The following is a 26,717-nucleotide window of genomic DNA, read 5'->3' as shown; positions in this document are numbered from 1 at the left end:
TCCACTGCGATCATAAAAATATTAAAATACTGTAATTTACAATGTTAAATATATAGCTTTTACAAGGCCTATCATTAGACGGCATTAAAAAATATTTTGTATAATGTAATTTTACGGAGGGAAATATGAAGAAAAAATTAGATTGTTATTTCAATATATCATGTAAAAGAAATTTTGAAATCGATAGTTCTATTTTTTTCGGCACCCTTTATTGCGTCAATTTTAGAACAACTAAACAAATTTATATGTTATAACCTCTTTATAATGTTACTATCACTATAAATATGTTTAAAGATATATCTTATAAATTAATGATAAAAATTTCAATCATATATTTTTTAATTTATTTACAAAAATACGATCGACAGGCTTATTTGATACTTTTTTTAAATTGTATATTATCACAGACGTATGAATAACCCTGCCACGTAGTTGCCATTCTTGGCAAGTGCTAACGTTCTACTATAAAACATCTATAGAATTAAGGCCATAGATCGTAGACTCCAGACATGATCAATGTTCCACATTAACGACTTTACAGAAACGTTCAAAAAATGCCTGGTTTGTCTTTGGACTCTACATTCTAACCTAATTTTAATTGAATAGTCGATTCAAAATACAATCGAATAATCGATTTTAATCGATCTCATCCATTTCACTTTCATTTTTGAATGAACGCTACCAAATTACCATTAATAGTTTTATCTCAGATGATTTTTGTATGTATGGTGTGGGTAGATTAGCAACAGGGGAACTTATGGTAGTCACCCAAAGATATAAAATAAAGTAACAGCCTGTACATCTCCCACAGCTGAGATAAGGCCTCCTCTTCCGTTAAGGAGAGGGTTTGGAACCTATTCCACCACGCTGTTCCAATGCGGGTTGGTGGAATGCCCATGTGGCAGAATTTCGATGAAATTAGACACATGCAGGTTTCCTCACGATGTATTCCTTCACCGCCGAGCACGAGATAAATTATAAACACAAATTAAGCACACATACATAGTGGTGCTTGCCTGGGTTTGAACCCGCAATCATCGGTTAAGATCCATGCCAACTAACCACTGGGCCATCTCACCCAAAGATATTGGCAAGAAATTTTAATGATGATATGATATGTGCATCCTCTGTGCCTTGTTCCTTATGCTGGCTTAGATTAAGTATTACTGCATGAAGGTAGAATGTTTGATGAGTGTACCTTGTGGAAGGTACCTACCCAGAGGGGCTTGCACCGCCAAGTAAATCTTTACAACACAGCATTTACTTTGTATAGTTACAGTTGAAATAAAATAACACAGGTCAGCTTGGAGCTTGTTTTAAATTTCAAATATTCCAAAATTTCGTTAATAATAATATCATGAGCAAATGGTACCACGTTTTTATACACTGCTGACAGCTCAATAGTCTGTGTCATTATAGTAGGTACAACAAAAAGTCAATAACTTTTCTATATTTGGTGCTAATGTATACATTAGTTTTTTACGAACATTACGACTTTTCAATGAGATAAAAAATGAGTTTTTTTTCATAAAATATATTAAAGTACGTGCAAACGATCGGTAACTTGTTATAAAACTAGCTTTTTATCGATGACAAGGTCTACGATTCATTAAAAAAAACTTTGAATATGAAGTCTAAAATATATTTTAACGATTAACGATTTCTAATAAGGTATAAAGTCAGTCACTCTTCAGTTTGAAAGATATTTTAAGAAGTATTAGCCTTGCATCGTCAATGCGCCAGCAGATTTGGAAACTAAGATGTCCCTTGTGCCTGTTACACTGGCTCACTCACTTTTCAAACCAAAATTGACCAATCCTAATTATTACTACATTGTATATACGTAATTTATTTCACTATTACTGTAAAGGTACTTGGTGGTAGGGCTTTGTGCAAGCCCGTCTGGGTAGGTACAACCCACTCATCAGTTAACCGCTGATGAGTGGGTTGTACCTACCCAGACGGCCGCCAAATAACAATACTTAGTATTGTTGTGTTCCGGTTTGAAGGGTGAGTGAGCCAGTGTAACTGCAGGCACAAGGGACATAACATCTTAGTTCCCATGGTTGGTGGCACATTGACGATGTAAGGTAATATATCATACAGCGTCATTGTCTATGGGTGATGGTGACCACTTTCCATCAGGTAGCCCATATGCTTGTCCGCCAACCAATACAATAAAAAAAAAGGTAGTTGTTGAAGAATGAAATGAACATTTTTCCTTGAAATACAAAACTCGGTTAAAATTATGATGTAGTTACCAGTGTCTGCGATATTTATTAATGTATGGCGTGGCCTGTAACGACGAATCAAATCGATGGCGGTGACGTCACACGTCAATCACCGATCGAAATGATAACAGTAGCATACAGTTTAACATTAAAGTAATGACCATATTGTTCGACGTGACGAACTACCTACTTTATTTAACCTAGATGTTTCAATTTAATTAGTGAATATACATAGCAAAATATACTCCTTTTATACACAGGACACTAAGAAAAGTTTCCGGGTTCCCAGTAGTTCCCTACATGTGTGGGTTTCTTTCCCAGTAAATTATACACGAAAGTTCTATTTAGCATGAATTGAACAGGTTACGAGATCATTTCCATATTAAGCATCTGCCTGTTCTGTGCTAATGGATCAGAGAGCTCTCTTCAGGAGCCGGGAGAGTGATCTCTCAGAAAAAGGGCACTTTTAAATAGTCATATCTCAATTTTAAATCTTCGTCAAAATCTATTGTCCTCTGGTCATTGTGCCATTTTTTTGGGGACAAAAAAGCTTCACAGAACTGAAATAACTTTGTAGAATTTTAGGGCTTGTCGTCTGTCAACGCCAACTCCCTTTGGGAATAATTAAAAGGCGTTCATTATCGATGCGAATAACAAATAAAAATATTTCTTAGAAAAAACATAAGACGCATTCTGTTAGAATAAACTCGAAATTCATCGCAGAATACGAACCTTAAATGTCAGAATGCGATATTGTTTCGGTTGTATGAAAGTTCCTATCTCACATACGAAAAATCAGAGTCCAAATATGAAATAGGAAAATTGATTCGACTTAAAGGCAGTATAAACAGTAACATTGACAAATGCTTTAAGACTCAAGTAATAATTAAAGTATTCTTTGCATGGGTCTTTCATTAAATAGTTTTTCATGCACTTTTGAAACCCCACCACCGCAACGGTTCGGAATGTAGATTCCACGCAGAAGAACTTACAACCTTATTTCATCCAAAACGTTTCGTAAGTTTTTTTCACAAATTCACCTTTGAAATTTCCGTTCAGAGGCACACAAAAACACTTTAACAATAATAGCAACTGTAGAAAGTTACAACAATATTTCTTTTTTATATATTAAATTCAAGAAACGCACCTGTCGTTGTCACGAGCTGACTCACCGTTACTATCAAGCAAAATATATAGTATTGCGAGTTTAAAATGTACAATAATTTTATAACTTAAATATCTCAACAAATTATGAACCTACGTATTAGAATAAAAATTATTTAAATTTATAGTCAATCGTTGGGCTAATTAATTGCGAACCAATAATGTCACATAATCACGGGTATGATCCTTACATATGTCTATATACATATATTAAAATAAGTTGGTAGTGTCGATAAATGAATAAGAAGTTTTCAAGTTATTTTATTGAGACTACAAATATTGAGACCAACTATCCGTTTCAAGTGACTTAATATAGTGTTAACAGGCACCTTCAGGCAAGCGTGCAAACGCGCGCGTAGACTTTTCGATGCTTAACATCAGATCTTAATGTTGAGAAGCATTATGTTGAACATTTATGGATATAAAATCTCATTCCTTTATGTAAGCTTTAATTATAGTATATTATTTAGTAGCTATAAATTTAGAACACAACAGCAGGAAATATTATTTAAATAATTATTAAAGACTGGTACATATACCATATTACCTAATGGACGCACGTCAGTAAAGTTTTCTAGACCATAAGTATAAACACGAATAAAGAACTTGTCAATTATTATCAATGTAAGCACTATTGATTGGAATTTGAAATTGGCCGGATATAGCATGTACTTAAAGAGACAAATCTAATACTAGATTTTTTTTAAAGTTCCGTCAGCTTATTTTAAATAGATGATAATATTTTGCTTCGAGTGTAATTGTAATGATCCTTCATCGTTTATACTAAACGTAGAACTTAAGTATAAATAGTTAAATATATACAGTATCATTTTGTTTTCAAGTATTGGAAACTCTGGCATAAATTTATTTACGATAAAATGGAACAACTACAAGATATAATAACTATAATTATATTAAGATAAATTATCTATTGAAGGGTTTTCGAGTTAAGTTTGCGGTTGTTCCATAATAACGGTTGTAATATATTAACTTGGAATACACAAACACACCTGGGACTCGGGTAAAGTCAAACTTTTCAAATTTACCTCTGAATTTCGAACAATGTTTTCGTCTAGCTCGTGTTATTACTATTTAATCGAGTTTGCAATTGCTCAAATTCGCTTTGTTTAAATAAATTCTTATAACCATATTTTTGCTAATTATGTTGTAAAACAAAACAAACAAACCTTCGTTGTACAGAAGCGGCGCAAGGCAAGCAATCCGTAAAATATACAGGGAGGAATAAAACACAAAAAGTTTTGGATGAGTCGTAAATACACGCGGGGCAATGTGAAAGAGCGCGTGGCGCGCCGCGACCGAGACACAGCGTGGCGTCTGCTCAACTGACAGTGCAATTCAATGTGCAGTGAGCAAAGAAGAATTTGTGCATCGATTCAACACCGTCTGCTACGAAACCTTCTTAGACAGACCTACCTGGGGTCCGTATGCCGTTCGACATTGAGGTCATAATCGTACGGCAATATCACGTAAATAAATTAAGCGGTAGACTGTACGGTCGTATACCGAAGCAGACACATAAAAATTGCCATTTTCTTTTATTTTCTTCCATGCAATTTATATCTTGTACTTGCTAGACGAAAGTTTGCTACACACTAAAATAAAATTTAGCTTATAATATATTAACATAGTAATATATAAAAATAATTTAACTATATTCAATATATACAATCAATAATCTTACTGTACATTCAATCAGATATGTACACCGTATCAGATCAAGATAAACATAGGTTTAACGAAACAATATGTGTCAAACATTAGTCATTTTTATCATACAACAAAAAAATGCAATTGAATCTAATTGTTATCATTTATTTAATCGGACAATTGCCGCATCCGATCACTTCACGCGTGGGTGTAAGGGTTGCAGACTGTAGGAAGACAAAGCGAAGTCAACGTACCGACTGCAGGCGATGACCGGCAGAGGAAATGCAACCGATCGAACCGACCGTACTAGACTTATTTGGCTGTTTAATATTAGACAACGTGACTATATTACACATTGTAAATAAAAAAAATAAATAAAAAAAAAAACATTTTATTCGTATTCGTGTCACGATCGTTTAATGTGGTCTCAGCGGTCACACTTTTTGTAATCTGGTGGAAATATGTCTATATCATATAATAAAGCTGAACAGATTGTTTTTTTTTTTATTTGAACGCGGTAATCCCTATATCTACGAGAGTTTTTTTGCATTTAATAGCCTGATGGTTGAAAAGGTTATACAGGCTATTCAATATTATATTACGGACGCAAAACAAAATTTATTGCGGTCAAAATCGCGCTAAACATTGTATTATTCAAAGTCATAAAATTGATGGGTTTTGAGTTTCCAATGAGATAAGTAATGGTCATTATGTAATAAATGCGATTACATGATTTGCTATGGATACCTTTAAGGCTATTAGTGCGCTATCTGTTATAATCTCTTCTATTGCATATGGAATAGATTGGCGGATGAGCGTATGGGCCACCTGATGGTAAGTGGTCACCATCACCAATAGATAATGACGCTGTAATAAATATTAACTATTCCTTACATCGTCAATGCGCCACCAACCTTGGGAACTAAGATGCTATGTCCCTTGCGCCTGTAGTTACACTGGCTCGCTCGCCCTTCAAACCGGAACACAACAATAGTGCGTACTGTAGTTTAGCGGTAAAATATTTGATGAGTGGGTGGTACCTACCCAGGCGGGCTTGCACAAAACCCTACCACCAAGTCTATAAAATGATTCTTGTGTTTCGGGCATTCAAATTCTTTAATTATAAATATACGATACGTTTTATGGTTTACGGGTCAAGTCGTCATGTATTGGACAATGGACATCAAAAACAGCTTATTATTACCTAATTCGGTTCATTGGTTTGGCCGTGAAAAAACAACCGACAGACAGAGTTACGTTTGAATTTATAATATATAAACGGAACGGATTTACTTCATTGGCACAGATTAAATATTTTTTTAGTTAAAATGCCCCCGGAGTTGTATGGCAAACCAAAGGCACTGCGTGATTGGACTAATTAAATAACACACGCATTGATTCATTTAGTTAAAAAAAATCTGGAAAAAGATTGTATTATTCTCTTTTAATATTTTGCTACATAATATAAGTATAAAGTTCAAAAATAGAACTAATTTATTTAAATGAAATTGCGTCTCCGCAAATCTTGTCTGCCTGTCAATTATATTTCTGGGATTTCTGAAATTACATTTTTACGCAACCAAAGAAATCTTTTTCCTAGGAAAAGTTAAAAAGCGGTAGTTTTAAGTCCACGAGAACAAAATACTAATTAAGATATACGTATAATAAATATTAATATATAAAAGCTACTTTACAAATAAGTAATTTTATAAACGGTAAAACAAAAACAATAAAAGAAAAATTTAGGAGAACTTTGTAGAGAAAGGAATTACATTTTTGAATAGAAAAAGATTAAAATATTTGTACTATTAGAAATTATAAAAAAAAAAACAAATAAATTAAAAACTAACATTAGTGTAATGAATGAAAAAATACATAGTTACGATCATGAAACGCTATTTATAACTGCACGAGTAGCATTAAAGAAAATTAAACGTAAATTGGTCGCTGAAAGTCTCATTGTTAGCCTTGAAACACACTATACTTTACTTAAACCTTTTTGCCAAGTTGCCGGGTACCCTGACACTGATATAGAATAACGAAATGAACCAAGTTAATGTGAAATAAATGCGCTTACTATGTATGTACGTGTAACCTAACACTTGAATACACAGTGTTGCAACAGAGATTCAATTTAGAGAATCTTCAGAGTGAGGGTGTTCGAGGGACTTTTATCACCCATACTAAAATTTAAAAAATAGCTATATCGGTTTCATCCGTGTTAAGACGAAGCAAGATATAATATTTTCTAGTACAACCCTGTATAGTAATCAATCAAAGGGCTATAAAAAACCCAAAAATTTGCTCATTCTAACAAACAAACAAATTATTTAGCCTTTATATTGCGTAACACGTTTAAAAAAAATAAAGATATTTTATAATTACTTCATCAATGCAATTAATTCCATTAAATGTTCAAAAACAATAAAAACATAAGATAAGTAGAATCAGAACTTGAAGTTTTAAAAAGTAGAGATTACGCTAGTAAGATTACTTATTCATTTGTTTTGAATTATTCAATTACATTTACAAGATAAAATAATAGTTATAAGAAACCAAGGTCTCGCATAAAGTATTACGTTCACAGAATGCAATCGATATGGTTGCAATTAGACCAGTATGTCAAGCCAGCGATATAAACATAGTACACAAATATACAGCTTACAAGTTTCAAAGTGAATTTATGATTCTTTTTCTACCACTAAACAGCTCTACTTACTATTGTTGTATTCCGGTTTGAAGGGTTAGTGAGCCAGTATAATTGCAAGCACGAGTATAACATCTCAGTACCCAAGGTCGGTGGCGAGTTGATGTCGTAAGGAATGCTTAATGATTCTTATAACGCCAATAAGAAGAGTAGTGATCACTTATCATCAGGCCTATTTGAAATCAAGCCTATTTGAAAGTCTATTTTTTTATAATCCAATTAAGAGTAAAAATAGTATTCCTTTATGATAAGATATTCAGTGGCGTAGCTGGTTGAGGGAAGGCCCCGGTGCACAGAAAAAGAATCAGGCCTTCACCCCCTCCTTCCCAACCCTTTCTAACTAATAATTACCCTTAAAGAAGCTTAAGATTTAGTTTAGAGGGCCCCCTGAGCTCGGGGGCCCTGGTGCACTGCACCGCCTGCCCTACGATAGTTACGCCATTGAAGATATTCATTTTAAATTCGTTGCTATGCGAATTTTTGAATTTGAGAAGGTCTTAGTGACTCATTTTGTGTGAACTTTTACGAGGTAGATGTAAAAAACATAATGTCGTACCGAGAATTCTCTATAAAATGTCTACGTTTTAGTGCTATGGGTACTAATAGCAATCTTTTGATATAATGTAAACATATAAATTTTTATACGGTTATTATTTATTTTTTTAAAGCAGTCGTTTTAAAATTCAAAACAGTCTGGAGTTGTTCGACTATAAAGCTCTTTTGTATTTTTTTAACATAACATTAGTACGTTTAAAAATAGAACTTAAGGTTCATGATACTTGTCTTTTGATAGGCTCACAATTATATAATTCTGTTCAAACACACAGTGGTACTGAGAAATTCGTTAGTTTTTGTCGCCGTTCCAAACTCGAGTATTTTAACAACTGAACAAAGGTTTTAATTTTAATAAATAAGTCTATAACGTAATTAGATTTGGTGTACATTCTATTGCTGTTTTTAAAATTGAAAGAAAATGAAATCTTCATATAAATTTTAACTCAACAGTTTATTAAGATTTAATATTTATACAAACGATATACAGGCTTTACATGAATAAGAATTAATACGAGAAAACAATTGTTGTAGTGACATATTTGTCTTTTATTCTTCATAACTTATAATTATGATTTTCTGGTTTAGAATATTCACAATTCTGTCCAAATATTGAAAAACTTGTGTGAATATTTTTTGTTGACTGGTATTAATAAACATGGAAATGTTCACGGTCACAGGGCCAGGGTCTCCAAACCTTTAAATCCGTCCTAGAATCATGCAGAGTCAGCGTTTCCAAAAACAACAAAAAATATCGCCAATCATTGTAATTAATTTTCAACTAACATGTACTTTATAAAAAACTTAAGAGTGTTATATTTTAATTAACGCCGAAGCGGACGGAAGTAAACTGGACTTATAAAAACATTTAAAACATAAAATGGCGACATTAAATTAAGGTTTCAGTCAGTGTAGCTGAGAATTAATATTCATCTCCTTGTCTGTGTATTTGTATCTCCTTCGACTGTATCTACTCGAATTAACATATCTGATATACGAATCGTTGGATCTGCACTAATTCCTCTAACGCTCGACGGGTCTGAACGCATATAGTGTTTGCCAAGTGCTCTTGGTCTAACTACAGATAGACGCGAATAATGTATATGGAAAACATCTTTGGCATTTCTATTTTCGTAAAATTCAATTTGTGCCATTCAATTTATTACGTACATCACTCTGAAAGCAAGAAGAATGTAAACATCAATTTGGAATGAGACTGATATTGTTTTCTATCTCACGTAACGATTTTGTTTTTTGAATAAAATGTTTTAACAGTTAGAAGAAGTGTCTTTGATGATCAAGATAAATGATATGCCAGAATCAGTTTGTTATGTGTGTGATCGGTAACCAACTAGAATACTGTGACTCATTTTGATACTAATAGACCTTATTAAAATAAATCTCCTAGGAAAATTAGTAAATGAAGATAAGTTTGTAAACAATATAGATCTCGTGACATTCATTCGACATGTTTGATATTATCTGTTTAATCAAATAAAAGATAAACTTTTATATGAACTATTCCGAAGAGGCGATGTCCTAGTATCCTTGGCAAAGCTACCGTGGTACATGTTACATAATAACTTTAAAATAAAACTGTTATATGTATTGCTGATTTTGGATATCGAATGTTATCACGATATTATTTTCTATCGTGCCAGTATGAAATATAGTAGCTTAATAATATAAAAAAACTACATTTTTTAATTAAGTGATGAGGTATAATTTAAGCAATAGATATTAAAGGCTAAATTCTTAATTATTTATTAGACAATCGATACAGAATAGTTATATTTAAAAAAAACGAACGTTGTGTATCATATGGTAATTTGAAATAATTGCACTATAGCTTACTCATCTATCTGAAATATTATCCAAAGATATATCTACATATATTGGCGCCCAACGTGGGTCAACAATAAAAGCTTCAATTTTTTTTATAATAGTAATGATAACATGACAATAAGAGAAGTGATTTAAATAATAATAAACTTAGTCCAATATTGGAAAATTTTACAACGTTTTGTCCAAATATATACTTGGAGTAATCAAATGGCACCAGAGAAGCTATCACATGAATATGAAAAACCAATCGCGTGCTACATCGATGTGGTGGCGTTTACATAAATCATGGGTATGACGGCTAGATAGCCATTTGGCTGACAGAAAATGATTGCCATAGAATCGAGTACCTACTGCGTATTTCGAAATTACGTTAATATAACAAACAAAGACCACAAAAGTTGTCGATTTTGATAGGCCTTCTTAGTCCTTGAGGAATATGTATCAAAATAACTTTTAATTGAAATATTAAAATGAAGTAGAGTTGAATTATTTTGGTACGTACACATAAATTTACTAACTATCAAGAAAAATTTTAAATTAAATCATAATATAATAACCAAATTTAATATATGCCTATCAATATAATCATTTGATGAATCGTTTAATTATTTATATGGTATGCGTATAAAAACTTACTTTTATATAATCTGCTTCAAAAATAACACACTGTCTTTTGTTTCAATGTAGCTGATTAAGATACAATGAACCCCACATTATACATCCATGCGGATCTTGTGTGGTCCATTGTATGGCACGCAGCTGCAGTTACTGCCCACGCTCGTTCCAATTATCCCATGATTAGACGCAATATTAATGTGATGGATGAATTATTTCAGAGTGCTTGAACTTAGTCAGTTGGTTAGTAATTACTATGCAGGTAAGGGCATACAATTGAATACGTCTATACAGTATCACTTCATAGTATAAAACAAAGTCGCTTTCTCTTTCCCTATATCCCTATGTATGCTCAAATCTTTAAAACTATGCAACGGATTTTGATGCGGCTTCTTTTTAATAGATAGACTGCTTCGAGAGAAATGTTTTTGTATATAATACATGAACAATATAGTTAACAAACTCTGATAATTTAAGAAGTTTGCAATGTGATGTCGTAAGTAAACAAATTCTGTAGTATTTGGTATCAGTGTTGCAGCCGTGCGAAGCTAGGCCAGGTCGCTAAGTTCTGCATAAAATAGTGAGTATTGCTGCGCCTTTGACCTGTTACATACGAATAGATAAATATACTCGGTCTTTTCCCAAGACGACCCTAACATTTATTGGACTTAATGTATTCTTCTATACCACAGACTACTCAAGCGTTTGGTTTTAATCAAAATCGTCCATCACCTTTTGTAATCGTTTTGAAGTCGAAAATCCTATACGAATTAAATGATACGAGGACACACTCGACCATGTTTCTGTTTAATTAAATAATTATAATTATGAAGCTTGAGTTATTGTTACAAAACATTTTAATTAACAAGTACAGTATATTATTTAGGGGATTAAATATTTTGTAACGTGTTTCACTTAAAAATATATCCATAATATGCAAATGTGTCATAATTTATAACAGAAATGGCTTTCGTTGGGACTACGTACACGTTTATTTACCTTTGTGTAAAATTTTTAATTAAATTAAAAAAGAGAGCAATAAATTCCTTTGTGCATCGAAACCAGCTAAATCCGGTATCGGTAAGTACAATATCATTAGATTCATACAACTGAGGCGGTGCACCAGACAACAAAGGAACTCAACAAGTGCAGTTTAACCGGGAAATTGGTGGGGGTACATGACGTCCCCTTCCGGCGGGACGGTTTTGAGGGAAATGTCTGTCGCACGGTAATTATTTTTAAGAGGATATATCCAAGCGTGCTTTGTTCCGGTCTAGTCGAGTATATGTAATATGATAACACGATGCCCGAAGGAGATAGGGGTGAGCTAGGTTTTTGTGTGAACGACACCTTTTTACTTATAAAAAAAAAGTATGAATGCAATATAACCCCAATATTCCGGAAGTAAAAATAACAATGCAAGCACATTAAACTACCTAAATGATTTAAAATAATATAAATATAGACCATGGCATGATTTGAGCAGATTTCATTGGTAAACGAATTAAATGTATTAAACGGACGAATTACATCACGATGGTAGGTATAAATCTGATGGTATATTTGTTTTTTATCAGCACGTTTTTATTTAGAATTTTATTTGAAATTAGTTATACATCAAATTTATAGTACCAATTTCTTTTTTGGTTTAAAAAATCGGTTTCCTTCTTACAACTTGAATACTATTAAACGTGTTAATGGTTATATGAATACTAATAAATATTGGACAACATCACATACATTACTCTGATCTTAATGTAAGTAGATGAAGCACTTGTGTTATGGAAAATCAGAAGCAATTATAAAAATCTGATGGCAAAATTGAACCCTTTTAGGATCACTCTCGGTGTTGTCTGTACATCTGTTTGAGCTTGTTCCAATGCTAATTAAAAGGGTGAGGGTGTGCATTAAGGGTGAACTAAACCAGAAGCGAATACCTTAAAATCGTGACTGTTTTTTCAATTTCTAGTTTTTATATTCTCCTATACACTTCCTTTAAGACAACAAAGACATTATCTCCCTGATATAGACAACAATGAAATAATTTGAATCACTGTTTGAATTAATGAATTAATGTTTTACTGTAATATTATTAAAAATAAATAATTAAATATGATCTCAATTCCCTTTAGTTTCCCTTTCTTTTAATTTTGCTTAAACAAAAATTGTTTATTTGAATAATATTGGAACAAGGATACATTAAAATTCCTTGCTATTTATTGATGTTTAACAATAAATTCAGAAAAAAAATTATAGATCTTATGAATAGAGAAATTTTATCCGAAAACAAATAAATAACCAAATTGTATTTCGTTTTGAAATCGCAAATCTCTTTTGAATCGTAAACATATTCTTCTATTATATTCTATTCTATATAGTATATTCTATTCTATTCTTCAGGCTTGGCATTATATGTAAAACTACACATCGTCTGAGATGACCATTGCTCACAACTGCTGGATAGAATACGTACATAAAGCGTAGTTGAATATTTCCCTAAAATGTCCTATCCAGAACTATTACGGCTGAATCAGTGTACAATGCTCAAAAATGTTTTATTTTCTTCTTACAAATACGAAATGATTGATGACAGAAAGAGACAAATTGATGTGTTGCGGTTATTATTAAGTCAGATGGTAAATGAACATATGTGTGTGAGTATACAAAATGCCCGAAATTCGAGTAATAATTAGACCTAAACGTAAACATGGTTCGTTGTACAAACAAAAGCAGTACAATTTCCGAAATCAAAGTACGTATTTCGAATAATTCACTATTAAATGTTTGAAATACATTTCGATAGCCAGCTTTGCCAAGTATTGTAATAAAATTTACATCTTCCACGTAAAATATAAGACTGCTATATGATAACATTAAATGTTGGTAACTGTTATTGACTCGATTTCGCCATAACTCAAAAAGTCAGAGCAGTATAATATTTAGTGGACAGAAGCATTTTGTTGTATTTGATAGCGCGATACATACTACCTCATATCCAAAACCAAAACCGTAAAGGTTATGCTAATAAATTTTTCCATTGACGTTAAAGTAACAGATTATTTTGATTTGTTTCAATAGATTCGGTAATCAGTTAAGTAATGTATTGTTGGATTCGTTATGTAATAAAGATCATTATTACGACAACTGAAATTATAAATGGCACTCTAAACATTGGCAATTAACATTGTTGTTGTAAATTGGCATCAAATAAAATATATTATATAACTAGTTTCCGACTCAGGTTTCGACCTTATTTGAGGGGGAAAGGGTGTCAGGTATTGAACATAATTCCGACATAAAAAGTAACCAATGTGCTATTGGAAGATATACAGTAAATATAGCTTGGAATACCCAAGCTATAATCTACCTCTGTGCCAAATTTCATTCAGTTCCGTTCAGTCGTTCGGCGTGACTGATAGAAGACATATACATGCAAATGATTTTAACACTAATATCTAATAAAATTATTGTCAAAAATTTTATCAAAACATACTAAATTAAAATGTTTTGATCTTTCTTAACTTAATTACATTGCAAAATTTTTGGTTCAGCAATTGCGACTGATGTCTTTGCTGCGTACACATATTATACAAATTCTCGCCCACGGTTTCACCCACGTATCATGGCAACCTCACCTATCGTCAAATTCATAAGACTTTTATTAAAAAGAGTTGTATAATTAAGTCCATATAAAAGAGTAGCGTAAACATTTTACCACCAATAAACATAAGCGTGGACGAAGCCATAGCCAGCGAAGAAAATATTTAGAAGGTAACAAAAGCTTATATAATTTATATGAAGCAATTCCATAAAAAAATTTTTATAAGTTTCAACTTGATTATATAAAACCTTAAAAGCATCGACCTATTTTTATCTGAAACGTTCAAGAGCTATCGATACTTGACCCGCCGACCTTAGTTTTAGTCACTCGACTCTATTAATAGCTGTATCAACGGTTTATTAATGCAATCCTGGTTACTTTATTTGGGTTATATCAACAAACTCGAACAGCTGTCCGATTTGAAGTTATCTTTGAAAATCCTAAACGACACAATCCTTTGATGACTTTAGTAATAACAGTGGAATTTAAATGATAGTCTATTATAATGGAAGTAGGAATAAAGGTAAACAAACATTACGTTGCGATTTGCTAATAGCTCAGTTATATTTTACACTACTAAGAATATATGATTAATTTATCTTTCCTATTCTATGTCCTTCTCCTGGTTTTTAGCTATCCCTCCACCAATTTTCAGCCAAATCGGTTCTACCGTTCTTGAGTTATATATAGTTATTTCCACTTTAAATTGACTCCCACCGATAACAGTTTCGTCGACGTTCGAAACGCAATTTTTTTGCAAATCCACTGTTAAATATCATAGATTAATCAACCAATGATGTAGCGTCAATTTCCTGTCCAATGTTGTTTATTTGGCTTTACTCTTATGATTATAATAGAGTATAATTAAAATAAGATTATAAAGCTGAAGAATTTGTTTATTTGGCTGAACACGCTAATGTCAGTAACTATTGCGCCAGTTCGAAAAAATCTTTGAGTGTATCACATTTGAAATTTGATAGTATTTCTATCAAAGACGACATAGGAGTGGAGTTTTAATGAATGTTTCAAAAATTGAGAAATAGTTATTTTTTTTTTATGGTATAGGTTGGCGGAAGAGCATATGGGCCACCTGATGGTAAGTGGTCACCATCGCCCATAGACATTAACGCTGTAAGAATTATTAACTATTCCTTACATCGTCAAAGTACCACCAACCTTGGGAACTAAGATGTTATGTCCCTTGTGCCTGTAGTTACACTGGCTCACTCACCCTTCAGACCGGAACACAACAATACTGAGTACTGTTGTTTGGCGGTAGAATAACTGATGAGTGGGTGGTACCTACCCAGACGGGCTTGCACAAAGCCCTACCACCAAGTATATCTTTTGAGAGCTTTCATTGAGTCTGCTGCGTAAACACCCACAAGTGAAGCCGTGATATAATATATTTATTGTAATAAAAGTAGCCATCAAAGATAATTAATATGCAAAATTTTACGAAACAATCATACATAATCCTAACACGGTTGAAACCACAGAAAAAAACGAGTTACATATAAGTAATATATATTTATTAAGAGCGCTTTATCACGCTCTCTATATATATAAATATCAGCATCTTTTATGTATCTCTCATTATTATTCCGTGCTTTATTTTTGTTTGCGTCGGTGAGGATATGACCTGTGACCTAGTTAACGCTGTAACATGACACGAGTTGACCTCTCGGCCTAGGTCGGCGTCGCCCGCATCTCTAATGCCTCTGTTGGCCCTATCAGCTAGCACCTAACATCTTTGTTAAGCCATGTTATCCTAGTAGGTCAAGCTGTAAATGTTTTGGTTTTTGGTAATGATGATCATAATGATACTTATTACCCTTAAATGAAAATCGAAAAAAAGGAACTCTTGTGTTTAACGTTTATTGGTTTTTCACAAAACTCACTCACTCAATGAAACAACTAAATTGAATTCGATAAAATTTGGTATGAAGCACCCTTAAAGAAAGGTTGCTTTTCACGCCTAACATCGAACGATCAATCCATAAAATGCAAGCGAAACCGCGGTCGACTACTTATGTTACATAAAGAGGCAACTGTATTTTCAATTATTCAAACGATTTTGAACAGTTTTGACATCTATAAAATATTCTGTATCAGATAAACCATATAGGAATGTAAAGTTATAATAAAATTTTGTTAACGTATTCATAAAGTAGTTTATTCAATTGGCTTACAGATAAATATATAAATATGACACAACTTAGATGTAGTATCGGCAAATTCAATAAACTCGATTACTGCCAATTTACACACTAGAAACAGCTCTCCCTATCGCGCCATTCGACGCTACTCGTCGCTATAGATTCTCGCGTCAATTCAACCCGAGAAATGTAAATCGATGTGTCAAATTTACGAATATATTATGTCATATGATATTACAAGTTATTACGTTTGTGTAAAGATCATATTCATATAAGAAATAAATATTGATAATTTGGGATGGCGTACTCAATTCGAATGTGATCGGTTTTACGATTTTTTCCGATGCTACATCTAAGTCGTGTCGTACTATACTTTGTCCCACATAAAGCATACGTATGTAGTAAAGGCAGGCTATTTCCAGTTTACATCCACTGTAACTGACTCAATCTCAGCATTGATTGTACAAATTATTGGACTTCATAAATGTTTAGATCCTGCATCTGGGCAATTGATAATGGTCTATTAATCTTGACTTATTAAAGTGGTTTTATTTGCGAGGGATCGTTGACCTCCTCGTTCTGGGTGGCTGATATTTTAAGCGCTGGTAACCTGTGACCTAATTACGATGAACCGTATATCTTGACCTGCCTCGTGATCTCTTGATAAATTATTATCAACATCCTGAGAAGTAACGGCTTGTAATTAAATTTACTTTCACATATTTTGTTTATTTACATGTCAGTCGTGTTCTTATGGACAATTTGAATAAAAAATTATAACAAAGGAATGCTTATTTTACAGGAAAGATCAGCCACTCTAGAAAACGAGTAATATGAATAAAGAACTATACTGATGAAGGTTGACTCAAAACAAAACATTATTTTCACAGTTTTGACATGTTCAACACCTTCGAAAATGCGTCATGATCAATGTTCTGCGGATCGAATGACTAATCCCTTTATATAGAAAGACAATGAACGGCAAAACTAACTATAAATCACGTTAGTTCCGATCATTTAAATATATATTCGTCGAATACGTGGGACAAACACACTTGCATACTGCAGAACTGTGAATCGTGTATTTAAACGTGTAGTTTGCGTCATACCGCCCTATAAATAACGCGAGAGCGATGCAAGAAATAAGCGAGATGAAACGAACGCCAAACATGCTATACAATGAAGCAAATTCCTAATCAGCAAAGACAATGACGATCTGTGCAAATATCCTGTACAGTACACGATCACCATTACGCAAAGAATCATACAAGAATCATTCTTGTTGTTCGTGACTATACTATAACGTTCCACTGTTCCGACAGTCTGAAATACTCTTAGTAAAGATCGATGGCTTAAAAAAACAAACACGAGAGCGACGAAGATATGTGTGCTGCTTTTTTGAGAGCTTTGTGACATAAACAAACATCACAGTGACAAATTCGTTTGAGGCACTTACATTAAAATACAATTAAGGTCAGTTCCGTTTTCGTAAAACAAGATTAACTTGGCCTTACGAATAAATGATACAATTGGGAAGACGTTGATTCCGAGCTTCTTTTGTTTATCTGCCTTTAATTGAAATACGTAGGAATCTAAATAGATTTTTCATAGCCCGTTTCAGATGAACCAATTGAAGTAGAAACAGTTTGAGTTATAACTTCCAGAAGAACGATTCTACGTAATACTATTAGTATCGAGAACAACCTTTCCGAGACATTCATGAAGTATTTGATCTTCCAGCATGAAAGCATTTTTATAATTCCCGGATTTCAGTCACGGCAAAAATACTTTTCTCTTAAATGAATACCATAACATCCTATAGTTTTCGCGAAAACGACAGCTATTCAATATTGTAATGTACAAATTTGGTTGCAACCGCTGGAACAGTCTTTAAAACTTAATTCTCAAGCTGAGATGGCAATACGAGATGATCGAAAAAATATTTGGAGAACGTGACATTGCTTTTTTAACTCTAAGATGCTACTGAGTAAAATTTTGTAACTCTTTATTGCCCCAATCGAATTTGAAACCGGAACTGTATCTCTATAAACCACTAAGGCAACGAGACAATGAAGAAATAAACATATGAACTAACCATACTTTCTGGATATTATTTTAATAGTAATTAATTATTCCGTAGAATTAATAGACCATAATCAACAGATTTAAAAAGTTTTTACAGCATACACGGAACACTCAAACAACGCAAATACTACAAAAAACTACCTAACAATAACACACATCTGATAATTGAGAAATACATCAAGAATCTTAGTAGCTGTATTTCAATAATAATATATTCAAAATAATACTACCTACATGTAAATGTAAAATGTCAGCTGAAATTATTATTAGAAAATATTTTCTCTAAACAGACACGGCTCTGTTATATCGCCGGGTGCATCTATCCGCATGGCGTCGCATCTGCCCTAGTTTCAGCCCTGAAGGCCCTTGACACACCGAAAGTGGTTGCACACGTGATTAAAGTTACAGTCTCGAAGCATTGTACACGAGTAAAATAAATCAAGTGATTTTTAACACAACACTGAATAATTACGTATTAAGTACATTATACACAGTACTTTCATATACCAAAATAACATTTTTTTTAATTTTGTCTCTGTGTGCTAGATTACAACAACAACAACAAAACAACAACAGCCTGTAAATTCCCACTGCTGGGCTAAAGACCTCCTCTTCCTTTGAGAACAAGGTTTGGAATATATTCCACCACGCTGTTCCAATGCGGGTTGGTGGAATACACATTTGGCAGAATTTCTATGAAAATTGTCACATGCAGGTTGTTTTCCTCACGATGTTTTCCTTCACCGCTGAGCACGAGATGAATTATAAAGACAATTTAAGCACATGAAGCAGCGGTGCTTGCCTGGGTTTGAACCCGCAACCATCGGTTAAGATGCACGCGTTCTAACCAGTGGGCAATCTCGACTCTCTGGGCCATGTGAACTCTGTCTGCTAGATTGTTGCGGCTAATCTCTGGAATGGCTTGAAGGATTTTTACGGGACTTTCACTGGCAGATAATTGATATAATAGGGAGTAACTTAGGCTACAATAAAATTTCTTTGTTAAATTCAAACGCGTACAAGTCGCGAGCACAGCTAGTTTTTTAAATAAAATGAATGTAGAAGTATTGCATTTTAGGTCAGTCGCCTTTTGTTCCTGGACTACTCAGAATCGATAACCAATACCATCTTCTATTATTAATGTGACACTTATTGGAAGAAGTTATAAGGAAATATATTCGCTTTCAACGATTTCATGAACTTAGTGTAGAGTAGTTGCCTAGTAGATAAATGGTACATATATGAATAATTTAAATACTCTTTTAAAATTTCCGTAAAAAAAACATGTTAACGAGACTATTGAATATATAAACACCCGCTGTCCGGTGAGCACCGGTTACGGTTGCAGGGTGAGGTATAATCAATCGATACGAATCTATGAATATGCATGCGAAAGTAACTCTGTCTGTTACGCTTTCACGACTAAACCACTGAACCGATTTTGATGAAATTTGGTATGAATCAAGCTTATATACCAAGAAAAGGTACAGGCTACTTTTTTATAAAACCTTAACAAGTAAATAGTAATGATTGCGTCATGAACTTAATCTATCCTTATACGCAAAAAGGGAAAAGCAGCGTTCCTCTGAGTTAAGCGTAACGAAAATTTAGGCATTCTCATAGCGTTTGAGCTGAAATGGCCCCGTGGTTAAAACGCGTGCATCTTAACCGATGATTGCGGGTTCAAACCCAGGCAAGCTATATATATATGTGTGTTTATAATTCATCTCGTGCTCGCCGTCGAAGGAAAACGTCGTAAGGAAACCTACATGTGTCTAATTTCATCGAAATTCTGCCACATGTGCATTCCACCAACCCGAATTGGAAAAGCGTGATGGAATACGTTCCAAACCCTTTCCTTAATGGAAGAGGAGGCCTTATCTCAGCAAATGGAAATTGAAAGGCTGTGACTTTACTTTACTTTTACTTTCATAGCGTTATCTTATATATTTCTCTCTGGGGTTGTCGACTTTGAGCGATTTTATTCCAGCGAACGCTATCTGAAGTGTCAGTCAGCAACTTTCACGACTGGATGTTCTAATTTTAGACGTATTAAGACACAAATAACCTAGTTTAATTATGTGAACTTGCTAATGACGTCCTACGCGTTAATTACCTTATAATAGACGTTTTTGACAAAGGTCACGTAATTTGATGCAATATGTATGGTAATTCCTTATATTACACCCTACAAATATATTTATAGTGACAATTGGAAACATGACTCAAGATCAAAATGGCTCAAATATAACAATAACTATAACTACGTTATATAATCGTAAATCGACTTTTAAGTAGTCTAATATTTTTCATTTCATTTTACTTAGGAGGACTCTAAAAAATATGTTGAATGCGTAATTATTTTTATTACTTTTTAATGCATATTTATTTGTTTTAAAATAGTGTTTTATTTGAAGTCGGTTTTTCTTTTTGTTAATTTTTTTATTTATTATATCTATCTTAATATATAAATAAATATCTTTATTATATATATCTTGCTACTAAAACAAATCAAAGATAATATTTTCAAAGCTATATTTGCTCTAAAATGACTATTTTTTAAAACAATAATATTATCAGTATTGAATCTATCTGGAATAAAAAATATATCTGGTATAAAAAACGACCACGAAACACGCAAACGAGTTTTCTTTCAAAAAATCCCGAGCTGGGATGGTGGGAACATTATCCCTTGCTTCGGAAAACATGCAAATCCTTTCCGAGCTTGATCCTTTTCGGATCGTACCGGATTGCCGTCGGAACATTAGAATGGGAAAGTAAGTGCACCTGTGGTTGCACACACACTCTTGTAGTATCTTTGCACACATTGATAGTCCTTACGATTAACCATTTTACACGAAGTTCGGTTAAGAGAACTTCATCATTATATATAGAAATAATCATCAAATTAGAATAGCTATCTAAATACGATTAAGCTGAGAGTTAAATAAATAAATAAATATTGGACAACATAACATACATTACTCTGATCCCGATGTAAGTACCTAAGTACTTGTGCTATGGAAAATCAGAAGGAACGACCGCGACGGTACCACAAACACCCAGACTCAAGACAACAAAGAAAAATCATGAATTTTCTCATGGACTCGGTTGGGAATCAAACCCGGGACCTCGAAGTGGCGTACCCATGAAAACCGATGTACACACTACTCGACCACGGAGGTCGTCGACGACAGATAACGTGTCCATATATAAATCTTCTATATAATACATGAAGCAATAACTTTGTATCCCTTTTTTATCAAAAGGACGCGGTCTGAGGTGTAGCAAATTAGGCATTTGTAATTCAGTTCAATTCTTAGTTTAATGGCTTTTAGTTGTGCTGACAGGGCACAGATTATATGCATTTGTAGTGTCGGTGACGTCATAATGACATTTTTTACGTTTGATTTTTTTACTGTCGAAGTGACAAGGTTTCATCAAACTGAGGCTAATTTTCCCACATAATTAATTAATAAGCAATTAATTATAATCGAATTATGACCAATGGGCGACCACTAGTTAACATTAGCACAATAATGTATGGCTTCTTAAAAAATAGTTCATATTACGATTAAAGGTCAAAAACATTCTTTAACTTAGATTAATTACTGTAGTTATGAATAGAAATAATTAAGTCCGCAGGTGAAGTCCGTAACAGGTGAGTCGGATCAGCGATAACCTTTACTTATGAGGTTATTGCTCGAACATAAACCAGAAATTAGTCTACACCTTATACCAGTGTTTCTTAGTCTTTTTAAATCGAGGAAAACTAATGATTTATGATGATCATTTCATTCACACATAAAGAGCAATCATTCCAATACATATTTTGGTCGTATATGTAAACTTTCTTGACCAAATTACAGTAATTTTTACAAAGGGCCGACTTAATGCCTGATGGCAATCTCTCCTGCAGACCAATCAGAAATACATCAGTACGGTACTAAGCATTAACATAATAGTCAAATAAACTAAACACGTAAACGTAATATTACGAATACATAACGATATGAATATATATTGGCACAGAACATTTGATAGTAACGAGAACTAAAATAAAAGAATAATAAAACAAAAAAAAAAAACAATTGATACAAGACTGGAATGAAGTTGCATTTGCTATAAATGTTTGCATGATGTACTGGCTATGCCCGCGACTACGTGCCCGATTAAATTTACTAATTATTATTATTACTAAGATACTCCTCATTACATCAACTATCTGCCAGTGAACTTCCCATCAAAATTGGTCCGGACATTACAGACGTTATCCGGAACAAAAAGAGAGACATAAAAATTGAAAAAAAATTATTTTGGTATATGTACCATATGAACATAATTATGTAAGTATGCTCTTAGTAAAAAGCAGTTATTTACACAATCAAATAAATAATTTTAACTAACATTATTTAAACTTATTTTTAAACCGGGCTGCAAAAAATACTTCTTGTCATTGATTTATTCCAAACGTAAAAATAACTTATCGTGCCTGTTATTTAATACATAATATATAGCGAAAGTAGCTTCGTTACAAACGATTGTCCTACAACATTTTATTTTTAAATAGATTACCCTTTGAAAAATAAATAATACTCCCAATTCACCTAACAAAATTTTAGTATTCAATGACAAGATAAAAGTTACTATATTACATCAAGTAACTTGTAGATGAAGATTTTTTCGAACAAACTTTATGAATAGTTCATCAAGTTCTCTGCAAAACCTTCGCTAATGATACAAGTAGGTTAGCAATTCTGGAATTGATTTTAAGGTTTAATAAATACAGCCATTTCTCTGCCTTGACCTATTTACTGATAGAAACGACCGACCCAAGCGCAGCTTCAGGCGAATATCTTGATAAAAATAGCCAATGAAGTTATTTATAGAGACGTAAACAAAGTATTAATCAGAAACATTTTTCCTTTGAACGAATGCTTTCGTATGTTTTTAAACCGACTCCGAAAAAATGGTACTTTGTTTCTGTGTGTGTGTGATTTTATCAGAAACAAATCTTTCATTATAGATATATAAACATTAATGTTTTTATTTTTTATGATGTGTTAATAATATCTACTATTAATACTCACAACAATGTTTACAAGTAATGTCCTTACAACCTTATTAGTTTAATTATGTGCAAACAAATACGAAACGACCATCTTGAGTGTATAAATATTTCATTATATTATAATAATTTTATATTCATGTAATAAAGTTTAATCTTAATACCACCGAGTTGATAATAATAATATTTAACAAGTTTCTATCTAGGTAATTATTAGAAAAAACAGCTTGAAACTTTTGTTTATATACAACTAGTTTACGCCTGCTTCTTTGCTCGCGTTTTAATTTTTAATCGTCAGGTGTTAGGCATAAAACCTACTTGGAGTTAAAACTTGCTTCATTCCAGATTTCAACAAATTCGTGTGTAAAACACAGACAGAGTTACTTTTGCGTGATATTAGTATAGATGTTTACCCATCATCGATGCCAACTCGACGCTACAAGATAACATCAAGACATTTATTTATATATATAGGGAATTATTTAGATAAAGAGGAACGAGGAAGATGGATACTGGTTCAATTCATAGAATATGTAAACCTTTCTCGGCGCCATTTTAAAATCCGAGAACCGACATAGTTATGATAATTCTAATTTGTCTTTGTATTTAAATCCTTGTGCGATGGTGACGGAAATATCGCGAGAGAATTCCATCCAATACAATATGTATTGGATGGAATTCTGTTTACGAAATTAAGTACTACCAATAAGGCAACAGGTGGAATGAGTTATAAGCTTTAAGGACAGAAATTTAACTGACTGTTGCTGATAGATAATGAACTGTAAAGGAATTATAACATTAGAATTAATTTTAGAAATTCGCACATATGTCTGATACGTCATTTTTATTCTTAAGTGAAACCATAAAAGATTGAAAAAAAGATTTTAAAAATATAAAACCTCTTTGTATTTTTAAGTAAGTATAGGAAAAAGGTTTTTGTTCAAGAAGGATTTATTGTTGAGTTGCGATATAAAGACTTACAATGTTTATTTTTTTAAACGTTTGAGAATTTATCGACCAATTTTCACTAACATAAATAATAAAAATTTGAATTGTTTGTCCATACACTCGATGGTGATGACGCACAAAGCAAATACCGAAGTAGTCAGAATGCGGCCAAATTATTTGCGGATATGCCAACCGATGAATGAGGGTTTGCGAAAATACATTTAATAATTTAAAATAACTAATGATATCGTAAGAAAATAATTTTCATTCTGATATGTCAATTAATATCAGAAAACTAACTATAAATTATTTTCTGAGTGTCATATTTTCATTATTAAGCTTCACTATGCAAATTAGTTGCAGAATAGAGTAACTATAATAACCCAATAGAATCTACGTTTAAATTTATTGTATATTTTATTACAAATGAAATCATAGATATAGAAATTTGAGTCCAGCGTCGATATAAAAGTATCAATCACATTACCCTTCAAAACTACGATGTTGTCGGGTAAATAGTTGTTGCAATAATGGTCAACGTTCATGAAAAATGTTTTCCCACAAGTCACGACCTCAGGAGTTATATGTGACAAAACATTTCAAGAACAATGGTTACAATACAAAAACAGCAGGTGAACGCGGCTTTCAATGATTGGATTACGTAAGGCATTGTGCAACTTTCAGCTATAAAGTACTTTCAAGATAAATTGTTCGTTCTACTGTTATGCTAGATAAACTTCACAGCAAAAATCATATGATTTTTATTTTGACTATCACCTAACGGTAAGTGGTCATCAGCATCCATAGATATTAGCGTTGTCAGAGATTTCAACCATCAAGTATGCAAAATAAAATTTTATGTCTCTACCGAGAAATATTATGGCTCTATATATTGCTCTTTGTCGGTAGAATATGTGTAGTATGTTCAGACGGGCTTCCAAAAATTTCATTATTTTTAGTACCATTCGTAGTCACCGTGCGGGTCAAATCTCTACAACAAAGTTAAGCGGTATAACTTTTAACTTAATAGTTAGTTATAAAGATTATTTTACCAAAACAAATATTAGGGTAATTTTATATTATTTGATAAAATCAAAATAAACTTTATTCAAGTAGGATTTTACAAGCAGTTTTGAATCGTCATTTAACAATTCAGTGAAGCTACCACTGTTTCGGAAAGTAGATTCTACCGAGAACAACCGGCAATGAATCCAATAGTTACTCTTTTTCAACATTGAAAGTTATATATATTAGTTGTATATATTCAAATCAACTCAAATCAACTAGAATAGTGATACAGATTCTTTTATTTATATTCATAGTTCAAGTCTACGACTATTTCACAATCGGATCACCGACTATAATTGTACTTGTTCTTTGAGACACTCATGCTATTAAACTGAAAGCTACGATCTGTCGGAAAAATTCAATAAACTACCGCAACACATAACTCAATATCAATCTATATACGCTTTTAACGTCAGAGGAGGCATCAAATATCATGAAACAGCATTATTTGAGACCTGAACTATATGTTAGAGCAGTTTATTTACGAGCAAACGTAGATATCGTATAAAAGAGCTTCCTTAAACAGAACTTTTCATTTTAAAATTCGAATTCGATATACAAAAGATAAATAATAGCCTGGTTCAAGAGGTATTTACGGGCTATTACTTAATCATACGTCGATACATATTCCGCTTTATTTATTTTAAAGTGAAACTCCTTGGTGGCTAAGGAATTTCACTATCGGAATGTTTCTTATTCTTATTTCAAATTTTAATGCAAAATTTCTTTAACTTCTGAAATAAAAAGGACTCTAATTTGTCAAAAAATATATATATATATAGAAAAAAGCGTACAGCGTGTAATGAATTACCCATTGATTCTAATTTTAAAATTAGAATTCGATCATTCAATCGATTTAGTATTTAAATACGAGACTGCGTTTACTTGTAATTAATAACTTTAGTGTACGCTATTTCAATCTGTAATTGCGATTTGCGAAGCCGCTATTTTAAACCCAAGCAGTTATTAAAATAGTTTTATTTACATCACTATTCCACAAAGCTAC

The 26,717-nt window shown here is 32.7% G+C and overlaps 1 protein-coding gene across 4 annotated transcripts in view; it reads right to left on the bottom strand.

Moving 5' to 3' along the window:
* LOC124534504 (protein yippee-like) overlaps positions 1 to 26,717 on the bottom strand; it is a 103,810-nt gene that overhangs the window by 68,955 nt on the left and 8,138 nt on the right. For 2 of the 4 annotated variants that reach the window (XM_047110426.1, XM_047110427.1), the window contains exon 1: positions 4,583 to 4,737. The exons of the other annotated variants lie outside the window; for them this stretch is intronic. The gene's annotated coding sequence lies outside the window, so the exon portion shown is untranslated. Of the gene's footprint in view, positions 1 to 4,582; positions 4,738 to 26,717 lie in introns of those variants that run through there. 4 annotated transcript variants of the gene reach the window in all.

Source organism: Vanessa cardui, chromosome 12 (genome assembly GCF_905220365.1).
Source record: "Vanessa cardui chromosome 12, ilVanCard2.1, whole genome shotgun sequence".
Taxonomy (NCBI): domain Eukaryota; kingdom Metazoa; phylum Arthropoda; class Insecta; order Lepidoptera; family Nymphalidae; genus Vanessa; species Vanessa cardui.
The sequence above is the reverse complement of the archived record's forward strand: the minus strand, read 5'-3'. Positions and strand labels throughout refer to the sequence as shown.